The sequence below is a fragment of the Nomascus leucogenys genome, chromosome 21 (assembly GCF_006542625.1).
Source record: "Nomascus leucogenys isolate Asia chromosome 21, Asia_NLE_v1, whole genome shotgun sequence".
NCBI classification, from domain to species: domain Eukaryota; kingdom Metazoa; phylum Chordata; class Mammalia; order Primates; family Hylobatidae; genus Nomascus; species Nomascus leucogenys.
Genome location: NC_044401.1, coordinates 4,098,569 through 4,104,949, shown reverse-complemented (window position 1 = coordinate 4,104,949; position 6,381 = coordinate 4,098,569).

Genomic DNA, 6,381 nt, shown 5'->3' with positions numbered 1-6,381 from the left:
TGAAACTTGGGGACATTATATTAGGTGAATTAAGCCAGTCACAAAAATAACTACATAATTACACTTATATCAGGTATCTAAAGCAGTCAAACTCACAGTGACAGAAAATAAAATGTGGGCACTAGTGGGTAGGGGAAAGGTAGACATGAGTAGTTATTTTTAATGTCTATAGGGCTTCAGTTTGCAAGGTAAAAAGTTTCTAGATATCTGTTGCACAACAATGCATATAGTTAATATTACAGTATTGTACACTGAAAAGTGGTTAAGATAGTAATTTTATGAGTTTTTCAACACAATAAAAAATGTTATAGGAGAAGAATGTTAGCATAGTGATTATGAGCAAAAGTTTTGGATTCTGATAAACATGGCTTAAGTTTGGATACAGTCTCATACTAGCCATAGGGCCTACGAGTCACTTAACCTCTTAGCCAGGCTTCCTGTTTGGCAAAATGGTGATAATAACTGTTCCTACCTTTACTATTATAATTTTTTTAGATAAGTGTGAAACATTGAGATCGGTGCTAGGCACTTTGCAAGCACTCAATCAACAGCAGTTAAATGGTGTGATGAGTATTCCAGGAAGATGGAGTATAAATGAAGGATTGGGGATGAAGACGGGTTGGTGGAAATGATGAGTAAGTGAATATTTGAAGACTTGTTACATTCACATTATTGTTGAGCCCAGACCTTGGGATGAACACCTCAAGCTAACATCAGATCCAGAGCCCAGGAGTACTGCCCAAAGCTATCTACATGTTACTATCCATGGTGCTGAATTATCTTGGGACTATGCCCTCTTGACTTTTTCATAAACATCAGAGAACCTGATCATTCTATTCCAAAATGCAATTTACAAAAGATCATAACCTATTTTTAGAAACAAACTGAAAAATGACGCTTACAGAAATCCCATTTTTCTTCCCATATATAATCTGTAAAACTTATTTCTGTGGAAAAAAATAACCCAGTGCACTAAATTTAGGAGAGTGAAACAATAAAGATATTTATCGTCATCCAATTAATACTGGTTATGAGAAGGTAAGTACATGAATCGATCTACTCATATCCTCATAATCAATTAGCCTTCTTAATAAGGCAGATTTTTTTTCAGAGAAATCAGAAATCGAATCAGAGTTTGTATTGGTATCTTAGGAAAAAGCATTTCAAGAATAAATCTTCCAAAGGAACACATTTTCTCAGTTCTACTGATAAAACAAAAACAAGGATATGTAAAGAGGCTTTGCTGCTCCCTTACAACCCAGTTTATACTCCCAAAGGAAATAAAGCCTGCCTTATTTCTTTGCCCACCTGCAGTGAACTTTAATGTTGGTCTATATGTGTTGAAGAACCTTAAGTTCATTTCCCCCTGGGATGGATTCAGCATATGGTCTGTTCCTAAGGCAAACATTTATTTAAACTTTAAATCTAAAAGGAATTATTTCATTTTATTTCTAGTTTTGTTTCCTTTGATCCTGAAAGTAATTAACTTTCAGTGGCAGCTAATTGTAAGTGAAGAGAAATCAGAGTCTATATGGTTGTTTGTTTGGTGCAGTCCTGGCAAAGTGTTTTTTAATTGGAAAGTCTCTTTGCTCAATGCATTCCAATCCATTTTGCACTGTATTTATTATCCAGGATTCATATTGTAACCATGACCTTTCATCTAATCACAGAATCTCACACAGAGAAAAAATAATTATTTTAACAAAGAGCCACCGCAGCTATAAAAAGTGAGAGAGGCTGGAAGGGAGTAGAATATGACAGGAGAAGAACCACATCTAAAATCTCTTCCTGCTCTTCACCATCACAGTCCCATGACAACCCCCTTGTATTGAAAGACATATACCCCACATTTGGATTAGGAAATTATCTTCTCCAAACTTATACAGAAATCAGTTCCTGAAAAATAATACAGAAAAGGAGAGAGCCATAGGTAAAAATAATTGAGGTCAGAGGTGCTGCTTACTGTTCCGTGTTAATACTAATCATCAGAAGCATGGAAAAATTTGAAAGTTAATGAACCACCAGTCAAATGACCCTTACCATAACTCCCATTTCCCTGAAAATGACCCTTGCAAGAATTGACCAAATCTTTTTGTCATCAACTTTTTCCTTTTCAAAAGAAAAACCGGGCATTTAAAAATATATATTTATTGTCTGTTTGAAATAAATATGTTACAAGGATTTAAAAAAACACACACTGAATACAACGAGGGAATTTAAACTCTCTATTTTGGAAAGAGGACTCTAAACATCTTTGCCTTTCTAACCAACTCCTTAACCAACCAAAAACAATCAGCATTACAGGAAAGCAACGCTCTTAAACAGAGATAAATCTTGACCTGACTGCTCTTCCTGTATGACATCCTTTCATACTGCTACTGTTAAGAACTGGTGTGACAAAGATAATCTAAGGGGCATATTATCCATCATCTTCTACAAATTTGCATCAAATTAGAGCATCAGAAAACAATATGCCCATACCTCATTAGCTTGAATCCATGCAGAAAAACACCTGTGAGTTATTTCTATAGATTTGGCTTAATCTACAGTCAATGCATATGATGGTAATCTCCCACATCTTACAAAATTATTGGTAAAAGCAATAATTTCCATATTTTTAAATAACCAACATAAAAATTTCCTTCCAAGTAGAGTACATAAAATTTTGCTTCTTCTGAAGAATTGAAATAATATAAACTTCTTGATCCATTGCATTTGCTTTTTGTCTTTTTTTTTTTTTTCTTTCTTGTTCAGACAGGGTCTTACTTTGTTTCCCATGCTGGAGTTCAGTGGTGCAGTCTCAGCTCACTTCAACCTCCGCCTCTCGGGTTCAAGTGATTCTCCTGCCTCAGCCTCGTGAGTAGCTGGGCTTACAGGCACCCACCACCACACCTGGCTAATTTTTTAATTTTTAGTAGAGACGAGGTTTCGCCATGTTGGCCAGGATGTTTTGAACTCCTCACCTCAGGTGATCTGCCTGCCTCAGCCTCTCAAAATGCTGGGCTTACAGGCGTGAGCCACCAGGGCCCCCACAGCCACATTTGCTTTTATCGTGCTGCTGCTGGGAAGCTCAGGGTAAAGACATTATTCAATCACAATGACTAAGTGAGCCTAGATAAATTGTATATTTACCCAAGCTCTTCTAGATGAATTTAATTTTTTGAGTTGTATTTTAATAGGTTTTGTTGTGTAGATTTAATTCCCCATTTTGTTAGAAACTATACTGTAAAACAATCTTTAATATTCATTACTGGCTTGAGAATTTAATAAAATGAAAATGTTTTCTACTTTTACTTGGAACTTCATAGGTGCATCTTTAAAGATACTGACACCACTCTACCTCCACTTTTAAGGAATTCATTAAAGTGCTGATCATTAGCTGAAAGCATGATAAAGAGGTGAAAAGTTTTGCACATGTTGCAAGTGATTAAAATGTCACACTAATGAGGCCAACATCACACATTATAAGCCCCTATGTGGGCTACTCCATTATTGAGTTTAGATGGTTAGCTACCTTGTGAATTAGGCCAATTAATGCCTAAAGGTTACGTAGGATAGTCTTGATGAATAAGAAAACATCCTTTCATACTGCTGGGAAACTAAACAAAAGCATACACCTTTACTGGGCATCGCTAATACTAACTTCACATTCCAAGGTTTCTACTTAACTTTCATTTTGTGGAAGTACAAGAAACTGTTACATAGCAAGTCCTTATATCTCTCAAAACAATCTCTTCCCTTGAAAATGTCTGCAGCACTTTCTCAATTCCACCCAGTCCTCTTCTATTTCTATCTTTCCTTAACCATCTGGAGAAGTCAATCCTAGACATCATGGGATGGTGTTCTGGGATTTACACTATTGCAGATATTTATAGAAAGCCTAACTGATAAGCCTCTTTGTTCTTATCTTCTGTAGCCCCACTCGTAATAAACTGTTAAGAAAACAGAAATTGCAGACCAGACAAGACACAGCCTTTCCAGCCTTGGTAAGACATATTTTCTAGAAGAGTGCCATTTTTCTCCACAATAGAACTTTAAAAGTAGATTCATCATTTAATGTTAGGAATCTGTCATGCATGAATTTTTAGCCTCCATCAAAATTTTCAGTAATTAATTCCATGGGTTTGGGAACCTACATATTCCCTTCTCAACTATGTGGAAAAAAATTACCTCTGAAATTTGATAAACATTTCCATGTGCAATTTATTAATATTAATAAATTTTATAAAGTTTAAACATTGCTTCATCTTTATAGAATGATAGTATCATTTTAAAGCTTATTCTTGTATGAATGTTAATCTGGCTCATTTATAAATTCCCTTCAGTTGGATTTCTTTCTCAAGAGAATTTGCATGAAAGATGGCGCTGATATCCACCAGATTTTGTTCTTATTTTTATTGATTGTTTACTTGTTTTGCATAATAATGATAGGTTATGTGCAGAATAGCTCAGGTTCTTTTTCTTAGGTTATTTTTTTGCCATGTACATGTCCAGTTGAAATATACATGCTCACTTTTATGTAGACCATCCTCTTCTATATTGAGCTAAACGTGAGTTCATACTGCTGTCTTCAATTCTGATCCATTACCACAAAGGTCATTATAACCCCCTCCTCCTTATTTTCTCACCCTCTCAATGAGTTTGTTTCATACATTTATAATATACTTAGAATATCTTTTCACATTCTGTATTCCACCCCAGAATTTTCCAACCTTCTAAATGACATTTTTAAAACCTTAAAAAAAAAAGCTTCACTTTTTGTGTTGTAAAACACTGTAGGTTTTGATAAATGCTTAATGTCTTCTGTCCATGATTACAGTATTGCATAGAATAGTTTTTACCCTAAAAAATTCCCTGCGCTTCATCCATTCAACCCTCCTCTGCTCTACTACTCCAGCTTCTGGTATCCACTAATCTGTTTCCCATAGTTTTGCCATTTCCAGAATGTCATGTAGTTGAAATCATATAGTATATAGCCCTTTCAGATAGCTTCTTTCACTTAACAGTTTTCATGTAAGATTTATTCATTTCTCTCTCTCTCTCTCTCTCTGTGTGTGTGTGTGTGTGTGTGTGTGTGTGTGTGACTTGACAGCTCATTTATTTTAATCACTGAATAATATTCTAGTGTCTGGATATACCACAGTTTTTATCCATTCACCTTTAAAGAATATTCTGTTTTTGGAAACTATGAATAAAGCTACTATAAATACTCACATGCAGCTTTCATATGGTCATAAATTTTTTAATCAGTTTGGTAGTACCTAGGAGAGTGATCAGGCCCATGTGATATGACTCTGTTTAGTTTTTTAAGAAGCTGTTGTCTTCCAAAGTGGTTGTAACATTATGAATTTCTATCAGCAGTGAATGAGAGTCCCTGTTGTCCCATGTCCTCAACAATACTTAATATTGACAAACTTTTGTCTTTTAGCCATTTTAATAGGTATAATACGTACATATTAAATTAAATATTTAATTAAATATTTGGTATCTCATTGTCATTTTAATTTGCAATTCTCTCTTGATAAATTATGTTGAGTATCTTTTCACATTATTTTCCCCCTGCATATTTTATTTGGTGAGGCATCTGTTCTATGGTGTATTTTTTTTTTCATTTTTAAATTGAGTTGTTTTCTTATCATTGAGTGTTACTTGTATATCTTGAATACAATTCCTTCAACAGCAATGTGTTTCACAAATGCTTTCTCCCAGTCTGTGACTTCCATTTTAAATTTTTTAACAGTGTATTATTTAAAGCATTTTTTATTTTAATATATAACAATTTAATATAAAAATAACAATTCTTTCATGGATCATTCTATTGATGTATTTAAATACTCAAAGTGATATATATTTTCTCCTATGTTTATAATAATTTTTTATATTTTTATTACTTTACATTCAAATCTATGATGCATTTTGAAGAAAAAGGTTCAGCTTTTCACCACTAAGTATGATGTTAGCTGTAGGTTTTATGTAAGTGTTCTTTTTCAAATTGTGAAAGTTCCCCTTTATTCCTACTTGACTGAGAGTTTTTGTCATAAAAGAATATTGAATTTTTTAAGTGCTTTTTCTGTGTCTATTGACATAATGATATGAATGTTCCTTTTTCATCTGCAGTGAATTATATTGATTTTTGAATGTTGAACTAGTATTGGCATATCTGAAATAAACCTCACTTGGTCATTATACTTGGTTGAATAGTGTCCCCACAAAATTCATGTTCACTTAGGATCTCAGAATGTGTACTTACTTGGAAGTAGGAACTTTGCAAATTTCTGTTTTAGATTTACACTATTGCAGATATTTATAGAAAGCCTAACTGATGAGCCTCTTTGTTCTTATCTTCTGTACCCCACTCGTAATAAACTGTTAAGAAAACAG